At 35.3% G+C, this 10,536-nt stretch overlaps 1 pseudogene; it reads left to right on the plus strand.

The window, feature by feature from the left end:
• Positions 1-229: 229 nt before the first annotated feature.
• LOC132063413 (AP-5 complex subunit mu-like) lies at positions 230-6,004 on the plus strand (annotated as a pseudogene).
• The last annotated feature ends 4,532 nt before the right edge of the window (positions 6,005-10,536 follow it).

The following is a 10,536-nucleotide window of genomic DNA, read 5'->3' on the forward strand; positions in this document are numbered from 1 at the left end:
TAATTACTATACTTGCCAGCAATTACACCAATTCCAATTACCAGGTGGCTTTCCAAACAGACCCCGAGAGTTTCAAACGATTTCCTGAGAAATGTCAAGATCGGTACTGGAAGTACATTCATTGTAACGACTAATGACAGCACCCGCAATCTAAATTTGTTAATTAAGTTATTGAACCTGAACTAAGTAGTGCCTCCGTTAACAAAAGGGTATATTTAATTTTTCCCTAAAAAAGAATTTTCCCCAAACAGTTTGTCACCAAATTGTCATTTCAAATCTTCAAGTGCCCCATTAAATAATTCTCTCAAATCTACAACGGCATGCGAAACGACACCGTAAAAATGCAGTAAACGGCGGTGAAATTAGTTGCAACCACCGTAGAGTTGGTCGGAAATGCCTAATTCGTGTAGTATTAGAGCTCTCTGGATCCTCACAAATCAAGACACCCTTGTTTTTTCCCGGTATTTGAAATTCAGCTTTTGAAAAACAGCTAAAATCATGTTTTTTTTCCTATCGAAACTATATTCAGACAACTAAATATTCTTTACAAAAAGTATAACCAAATACAACTCCATCTTCGACTCCAACTTCAAAAATTCCAAATAAAGTGAAAAATATTTGGTTTGTATGGCGAAACGCCTACTAAATTTTAATGTTGATGAATTGCAGGAGATTTCCGGTGGTGGAGAAGCGGTGGCGAGCTGCGTGTGAGAGAGATAAGAGTGATGATTTGAAATACAAAGTGGTGCCTTCTATTCCTACTGATTCAGAGATTGCTGCTGCTTTCATTGACCGCAAGAAAAGGTTTTTTTTTTTTTTTTTTTTTCTCTTCTTGTTAAATCGTTTTTTGAATAAAGTTTGAAGCTTTGGAGCTAAGTTATTCACGTATTAAATAAATCCTCCATAAGTAATAGTACTAGCATTCTTTTGTTATGTATAAAATTCAACACACCTAATATGGTGTTTGGTTTGAAATCCGCATAACTAGTACATGTACTCCTTCCGTCCTAACAAAAGTGTCTTACTTTCCTTTTTGGTCTGTACAAAAAGAGTGTATCTTTCTATAATTAGTAAGTTTCCCAATTTCAACGTGCGTTAATTTAGTTTAAGGCGCGAGATTTAAACGACTACACACATTTTTAATTTAAGACCACAAGATTTAAAAGTCTTTCTTTATTTCTTAAAATTCGTGTCTAGTCAAACTAAGACACTTACACTGGGGTTGAGGGAGTATAAGTTATGAGGGAATCTATGAATTACCTTATGTAGGATAGAAGATGGAATAATTAATACCATGAATATCTAACCCACATAAAATAATATAGATTCTCCATAAGCTTATCTCATATAAATAAAGGTACATCATACATGCAATTACCTTCAAGTAATGTGATTGTATAAATACTTTTGCACTTTGTCATTGCATAGAATTTAAAACTCGATATGTTTCATTATATATCTGTAATTGAAGAGAACACAAAAGTACTATCCTTAAGTCCCTAAGGGATTGATTTAGCGGTTGAAGAATTGTAGTGACAACATTTGGAACCAAGATTTATATCTTAGCAGATACTAGGTTATTCTTTCTATCTAAGTTTTGGAGTTTTATTGAGTAGGTTACCTTGTACCTGTTTTGGTGCGAGATAGCGTGTATCCAGTGGATTTGTTGAAGTGTACTAAATTAGCTCAAAAACCACATATTATAGAAAATAGTACTAGTGCTCGAAAACCACATACTGTCTTCTACTTTTTTTTTTTTTTTGACAAATTTGATGTTTTTGAGTTGCAAAAACTAGGTGCACTATGAACCCATCCTTCTAACCTTTCTCAAAAAAAAAAAAAAGTATCTTCATTTTTAGATCTTCGAGTTTAGTGTGCTTAGCAGTTAGCTTATTTCGTTTTAAGCAAGTTAATGCATGTGGTTTGGATAATATACTGAAAGCTTATTATGTGTGGAGGATATAGGTCGTTCAAGTATAAAGAATTGTGTGTTCATTACAGTCCGTTATTTAGTTATGTTTTCTATTGTGAATGTTTTATAATCTTAGAGGTGAGGTGAGGGGGTAATTTGGTTTCATAACTGAAAGCTGGTGTAACTTTTGCCCAGTGAATCACATGGGTTTTGTAATTCAGTTGAAAGAAATGTATTTTCAGTTCAAAAAGTGGCATATCAGCAAAATTTTGAAAAAACCATCATTTGTATTTGTTAAACTTCAGTTCAATTCTCTCTTGTATCCAATCTCTGATCAAGACTACATGGAGATAAGTATGACTACAGGGAGACCCTTTCCCAACTGTCTGTCCCTATCTCTTATTTTTGTATTGCAACCAGTGGGGATAGGTTCATGTTCGAAAAGTTGGTTTGACAAAGAAGTGACACTTGCAAGTTGTGAGAATTGGAACATCGATAATCTAAACTCAGTTGGTTGCTATTATCTCCTTTTTATTCGCATGGATCCACTCTGATGTTTTTCCCTTTTCATGGTCCATTTCCCTTCAGATTCTGTCAAATTTGTGACTTTCTTGGCTATTAAAGAATAAAGATTTAGGTAAGAAAACCTCTAGTAATTTTCCTGCTAAGTTCCTTTACACAGATCTCTAGTGTTCTTAGCTATGACTATCGATGAAGTTGTCATGAAGAGTGAAATGGCCTGCAACTGTGAACTATCTGTCTTTATTATGTAAAACCTCGTTATCTTATTCATTGCTGATTTAGTTTCCATTGTTTTCTTTATCTTTCTTCAGTTTCATGTCCTTACTTTGTAGCCAAAGTGTACTTTCCACAATTACCAAAGTGTACTTTCCATGAATTACCATGTTTAATCTTTTCTGTAGGGGAGGATCTGCTCGTGGATTTGGCATTAGGATAAACCAGTCAGTTGAAGGTTCAGATTCCTGGGTTGATGATCCGATCACGCGTCACATAATAAGTTTGTGCATTAAAAATGAAGAGGAGGAAAAGAATCGTATTTTGTGGCCACTTGTTTTGCACATAAAGGGACACTACTGTATTCTTGTACTGCCTTTAGTGGAACCTGATCATCTAAAAACATATACAAGGATGTGTAAAAGATCCGACTCTGGAAATGCTGTTGGAGCCGATGAAAGTTTATCCCCCATCCTGCTTAATCTTCCATCAATCACAGGGTAAGTTCCATCTTTACCTGTTTCAAACTTTCAAGTTGATAGGCAAAACTGACATTTGATGTCTGTCTTAATGCCCCTTAAGTTGACCCAGAATATCTCTGAGTTTTATCTTTTCCCTTCTTCTTCACTGCCATTGATCAATCACTAACTTCGCTCTCAACTAATGCTGTTAAGAGTGGGTTGGCTGATTAAAACTAGCGCACATGTATTAAGTGCTGAAAAGAACTTTTAACTGCTGCAACTTATTCTTTAAATAAGTAGTTACGTGTTTGGATAAGAGTGCTAAAACTGAACATAAGCGGTTGCTGTATTTGGTAAAATGTACTTTTGTCTTTTTGTTTCATGTAAATATGCTTCTTGTAACTTTGCATCTTCTTGATGCCTTTTAAATGAAAAACACCTTACTTCATCAAAAAGAAAAGATTTTTGAGCCTGTCATTGACTCATCAAGAGAATGATTTGGGCCTGTCATAGTCACCTACTATTCCTTGTTGTGTGTTCAGGAAATAGTTTCTTTTTTGGGGTGGGGGTTGGGGGGGTTTGATTATTTATATGGATTAAGTTGTCAATTCATTAGAGGTTATATTCAATTTCTCTCTCTTATTAAAGTATATACTTGTACATGAACTGTATGACTCAAAGTAATCTTTGAAGCTGGGGTTTAGCTTGGTGTAGAGTGAATTGTCGTAAACTTTTCTTGTGGTAAATATAGGTTGGTTTAGATCTCTTATAATTGGATTCTCCAGCTTCACTTAATAATAAAGCTGCAAAACTTTCCAAGTACAGGGCATTTATGGTGGGTCACATGGTAGGAGACATCATAACAGGTGATGTGACAGAACCTGAAATAGTCATAAGTGCAGCTCCATCAGTGGGTGGGTTGTTGGATTCTCTCACTGGAAGTATTGGTATTTCAGCAAGAGCAAAACCTGTAGCTGCTTCAGTTGCAGGTTCAACAGCTTCTGGAGCTGCAACGAGTGGAGCAATGGCATCTGATGCTCCAAAGATTGGTTTGAGGCCCCTAGATAGAGATGCGATTCGCTCTTTCATAAGCAGTGCAATGCCTTTTGGTTGGTAATCTTTTTATGGTATCTCTCATCGTAAATTTAGCGTAATGCATGTGTCAATTAACTAAAGGTTTTAATCTTTGCTGAAACACTCGTCTACCTTAAATGTAGGCACCCCTCTGGATCTCAACTACACCAACATATCAGCAGTTAAGATAAATGGATTTTCTTCAGCAGATATCCCTCCTGCAGATCAGAAGCAGCCAGCATGGAAACCTTATCTTTATAGAGGGAAGCAGAGAATTCTGTTTACAATTCACGAGACAGTCCATGCTGCCATGTATGATCGCGATGAAATTCCAGATAGCATAAAAATTTCAGGTCAAATTAACTGTCGAGCGGAATTAGAAGGGTTGCCCGATGTGATGTTCCCACTAATAGGTTTGGACACTGCTCTCGTGTTGAGCTGTTATCCTTCCACCCCTGTGCTCAAGTTCCAGAGCATGGTAATGAGAAGCAAGCACTTATGTTCTCACCACCACTAGGAAATTTTGTATTGACGCGTTATCAGGCATTTTGTGGTATGGGACCTCCAATTAAGGGTTTTTATCAGCTTTCCATGGTTTCAGAAAATGAAGGCATTTTTGTTTAAGTTATGCCTCATGGAAGGTTATAGAGCTCCTCTGTCAATGGATTTCTGCACTGTGACTATGCCTTTCCCAAGGAGAAGGGTACTTTCTTTTGATGGAACACCTCTATTGGAACAATTTCAGTTGCTGAGCACTTGGTTGAATGGAAAATTATAACGACAGGTCGAGTTTCAGAAAGAGTGTGGAGGCAACATTTCCAGGAACAGTTAGAGTTTGCTCCATGGCAACCTCAAAGATTGCCTTCCTCAGTACTTGGGAATATGGAAGATGAAGAGAGTGATGCCGAAACAGAGTCAACGAACAATGGCGAATGTGGAAGATCTTTTTAATGGAAAAAATGAATAAGGATCTTCAAGCAGTTGATTTGGAGGAGCCATTTTGCTGGCAAGCATATGATTATGCTAAAGTAAGTATTTCCCATAGCAACTTTAGTGGTGATGTTTCCTTTTTGGATTATTTTCATATGTGCAGTCCAGACAGCCTGATTTCCTTTTATTTTTCCTACTGAATTCTTTCAACATGCTAGTGCTAGGATTTACTATGAGTTTAGGTATGCTAAGTAGCTAAACGTTTAAGACTAAACTAGAGCTACAAAATCGCATGGGAAGCTAGGAAGATATAATACATTGTGGCTTAGCAGAAAACGTGGCCCTAGATAGAGCTGATTGAAGAAAAATAATCTATGTAGCAGACACCGAACTAGCTTGTAGATTTGATAACTGCTCACAAGATCACCACCCGGAGGGCGGGAGTGGAAAAAGAAAGTCAAAACAGGAATTTTCAAGGAAGAACTCACTTCCAAATTCCAATCAATTTGTTACCATCAACCCCTCCCCCACCCAAATCCCCAAGTGCGTCCATTACCATCCCTCAGGCTACAGGAATAATGACAGAGGAGAGCTCAGAATAAACAAAGCAGAAGAACAAAGAGTAACAATAAAACAGGCGAGTCCCACGAGTTCTATAAATGTGTTTGTTTTTATAATCAAAAGTACTATTTTCAACCTCATAAACAGGCTTATTTTCTTTTCTAACAATATGACAATTAGCTGATGTGGATAAGAACATTTCTGTAATTGAAATTAAATTGCTTTGTGACTCATGTGATTGCAGGTATCTTTCAAGATAATGGGAGGATCATTGTCAGGAATGTCTATTGATCCGAGATCTGTAAGTCCTCTATGACCAATTGTATCATCTATTGGCAGGTTGATTCTTTCTTTCAGAGTGGAACATTATCATTGAAATAGTATTGTGATTGTGAATAGTTTGACTCAAGGCTATCTTGGTTTATTATCCAGAAGTAGCATGAGACCAAGAATTTCTGATATCATTATCTGCAAAAATGTTTCCTCTCAGTTTTCATTTGGGCAAAAGAACCCATGTGAATTGTCTTTCCTTTTTTTTTTTTTTTTTTTTTTTTTTTTAGTTGGAGTCCATGTATATGATGTCAAGCATTACTAATTTTTATCTAGGTTTGTTTTTCAAGTTAAATCGTTAGTCATTCAGTGTACCTGGCCTCAATCCCAAACTAATCAGGATTGGCGTTATGCATCCTTTGTGTCGGTTCCGATCTACTTGGGCCCATTTCGTTCTTATACTAGATAACTTATCTTTTTGAGGCAAGTTAAGAGTTTTCACAAAACTAGGTTCTTAACTCTCACTTTTATCTCTGCACTGACAAACAAGTCTCTCACCAAACTAAAAAGAGTCCTTGGTAAGCACTGGACCTTGCCTAGGTGTAACAACCACCGTTAAGTCTTAATCCATACTAGTTTATATCACTTATAAGGGTTTTGCTCCATTATGTTCTCAGGTAATTAGGCATTTTCTGTGATATTGTAAGGTCTTTCGAGACACTTTACCTCTGTGTGATTTTGGAGTCCATAAGCTGCTCCTCATGGCACCTTCGAGTGCATTTGGGTTCGCACGCCTCGGGCATGGCCTCAACCATCTTTCAGGGTCCTTCTCTCATTTTGTCCATTTAACTGAGAGATATGATCATTTCTAATCTTGTAGAATAGTTTTACTTCCATCTTAACATCTGCAATTCTTCTACACTCATCTAATCATTCCTGATATGCCATTGTTGGTCTCATGGCATCCAGGACTTATGCAGAGTCCTGTTATGGGAATATATCTAAATTTGGACTGTATACTTAAAATGAAGATGAATGGTAACCCAATTGGTAAAACATAGCATCTCAGTAATTACTAAAAAGGAAAATGCTCATAGAGCACAAGGATATCTATGCGGACCAATGTGAGAAGTGTTGGATTATGGTATAAAGAATTACCCGAAGTACTAAAAGATGAATTAGCAGGAAAAAGAACGGCAAAACATTTATTGAGACATTAGAAAATGCAATAAGATTTGAATTTCTAGGACAAGATTTAGATAGTGAAGCTAAACAACAAGATAAACTAAAAAAGGATGCTGTGAAAAATTTGAATCAGTTATCGATATGTGATGAGATATGTGTTATTTTGAAATTAACACATAAGTTACAAAAATACTTTTATGAAGCCAGACTAGAAATACTGCCAAATCAAATATACCAACAAATGGCGGGCATAAATTTAAGCTACCACCATCATATGGACCTAGGCTAATAGATGAATATGAACAGTTATGTATACCAGATAATAGGGCAACATTAGGAGGAAGAATAGAATTTCCTAGAAACAAAATAAATGATTGGTGTAATACTCAGAGAGAAAATATGAAAATATGAACACACTAAAAGAGGAATCTGTTATGAAGAAAAATGAAGAAGTAGGGGCATACAGTGTGTACTATGCCTAAAAGGTCTTAAAACATCCAATATATAAGAAAAAAGTACAAATGGAGAAAACTCCCCGAGACGGGGATGAAATATAGACAATATTGAAAAAAAGAGACATAGAACCCCACCTAGGGAAAAGAGATGCAGATGCTCCTTAAAAAGAGTAAACGAATTTTTTCTTGTCTTAGGTACATAATTTGAAATTCAAAGCTTGCCATCGGTAAGACACTATCAACAAAGGACACTACGCTAATGTGTCCAAACTGGAATAAGAAAGAAAATAAATAACAAATAAAGTTTATAAACACTTTAGAAGAGGTGGGACTTTAATACGAAGAAGATAGTGGTAATGACCTTAGTGATTATAGGCTATATGAAATAGTGCTTTCTTTTTGAGAATTATATGAAATAGTGATCGATAGTGATAACGGTAACCCCACGGCGAAGAAGATAAGAAGAAGGTGGTCTTAAACATAGATTAATACGTGACCCGATTTTTTCAAACAATTCAAGAGAAGATTTAGATTTAGGAATAAAAGATAGATATGAACAACCGTATTTTAAAAGAGAAAAATATACATATTATGTAGCTCATAGGCAAGAATCCCTTACATGTTCAAGACACGCGCAATGACACAAGGTGAAATTCCAATGATAAGTGAAGAATTAATAGAACAAGAGTTTTTCTCAAAAAAAATTACTCCCATTTCAATTCCCTAAACAAGCCATAACATTGTGTGGATATAATTCTTTTTAGACTTGTGGTCTTAAACATGCAATAGTATTTGTGTGGCTCGAAAAGCTTCTTATTAACCAAATGCGGATGTTTAAGTTAAAACATTTTTCAAATTTAGACAGGTCATTCTTTTGGATCGGACTAAAGGAAATAGTGCTCACATAAACTGGAATCGAGGAGTAATAAAACAAGAATTAAATTAACTACCAGAAGATAGAAAGAACAAGTCAGCTAGTACATATATTTGAGGAATACAAATTGTGATGAAAACATATTCGAAGAAGGAATATATACTCCGATTAATTTATGTAGCGATGATAGAATAACAAGGCTTAATGGATAGTCTAATAGCAATAATGAAAGGGAAACTTAATATATCAAAAGGTAAAATTTACGATAATCCAAATTCCAACATGCGATTAGATAAGCAACAAAATTCAAGCGCTAGTAATGTAGTATAAATTACATGGAATTGATATAGGAAACCCAATAGTGATGAAATAAGTATAACAACCAAGATAATTTATGCATTTACTGTAGTAAATATGAGATAAAAGATAGCTAAGTAAAAATGCTAATACAAAAAGTATTTAGTTCTTGTTTAGATTATGAAACCAATTAGGAATAAAAGAGAGAGATCACATACTCCAAGAATTATATATGGAATTTGATAAAGTACAAAAAGGCAATAAAAGAATCTAGAATTTAAACAAAGAAGAGTAAGTTTTGAAGGAAGTAGAAGGAAGTTTTGAAGGAAGTAGGAACAAGTACAAAAAATTACTTTTCTTTTCTCTCTCAAGTTAGAATACTGTTGTTCGTATGTATCTTTTATTCTTAAGTCTAAATCTTCTCTGGAAATTGTTTCAAAATTATTTGGATCAAATATAATCTCTGTTTAAGACCACCTTTTTCCTATAGACTAAATCACTAAGGTCACTAAAGTCTTCCTTTTCCCTTAAACTCCGTGCCAGAGTAACACCTTCACACAAAATTGAGACGTAGGCAGGTGCCTTTTAGGCATAGGACACCATATGCCCCTACTTCTTCATTTTCTTCACAACAAATTCCTCTTTAGCATGTTTATATATCTTCAGATTCTCTGAATTTTTCACTAATCATCTTTTGATTTTTAGCAAGATTCCATTCTCCCCTAATGTTGCCCTATTATCTGGTTTAATCAATTGTTCATATTCGTCCATTAGTTTTGGTCCGTATGGCGGTGGTAGTTTTACAAAATATAGATCTTCCTTTCACACGGTTAGGTATATCCATGTTGCATAGTACTCCTGTATCACTCCTTTTTATCAACAAACTCCTGCACCACTTCCTCATTTTTAGTTATCCAATTTTAATTATTTGTATTACATCTTCATTGGTCATGTCATTCTCTTGAAGACTGAGTTTGGATACCTAAATTATCTATATTTTGGCGCCACAATGATGTTTAATTTCATTGACCTTGGTAATAAGGGGGCTAAATCTTCTCTTCTGTTTATTTTAAAGCCCTTTCCTTATAGAGTGTTTCTCCACTGTTTCAACTTTTGGTTGAGTTCTTCCTTATTGTTGTCATTTAGCACGTTATCATTTGCAAATAGCATGCACCATGAAGTCTTATCTTGTATAATGTTGTATGGCTCATTCATACTGAAGATAAATAAACGCAGGCTCAAGGTTGAATTGTGGTGTAAATCCATTGTTATGGGAGGGTTCTTTAGGTCTTCTCTTTTCCAGGTCATGTCATTCTCTTGAAGACTGAGTTTAGATACTAAATTATCTACATTTTGGCGCCACAATGATGTTTAATTTCATTGACCTTGGTAATAAGGGGGCCAAATCTTCTCTTTCTGTTTATTTTAAAGCCCTTACCCCATAGAGTGTTTCTCCACTGTTTCAACTTTGAGTTGAGTTCTTCCTTATTGTTGTCATTTGACACGTTATCATTTAAATAGCATGCACCATGAAGTCTTATCTTGTATAATGTTGTATGGCTCATTCATACTGAAGATAAATAAACGCAGGCTCAAGGTTGATTTGTGGTGTAAATCCATTAATAGGGAGAGTTCTTTAGGTCTCCTCTTTTCCATTGTATTGCATTATTTGATGTTAAAATGTTAATTGTTATCAGGTTGATTTCCTGTTATTTTGTGATGGGGAGAAATATAAAAGTGTATTTTTTGGTCTGTACCCACTAAACTTTTCCCAGGCTATAT

The sequence above is a fragment of the Lycium ferocissimum genome, chromosome 7, assembly GCF_029784015.1.
Source record: "Lycium ferocissimum isolate CSIRO_LF1 chromosome 7, AGI_CSIRO_Lferr_CH_V1, whole genome shotgun sequence".
NCBI lineage: Eukaryota > Viridiplantae > Streptophyta > Magnoliopsida > Solanales > Solanaceae > Lycium > Lycium ferocissimum.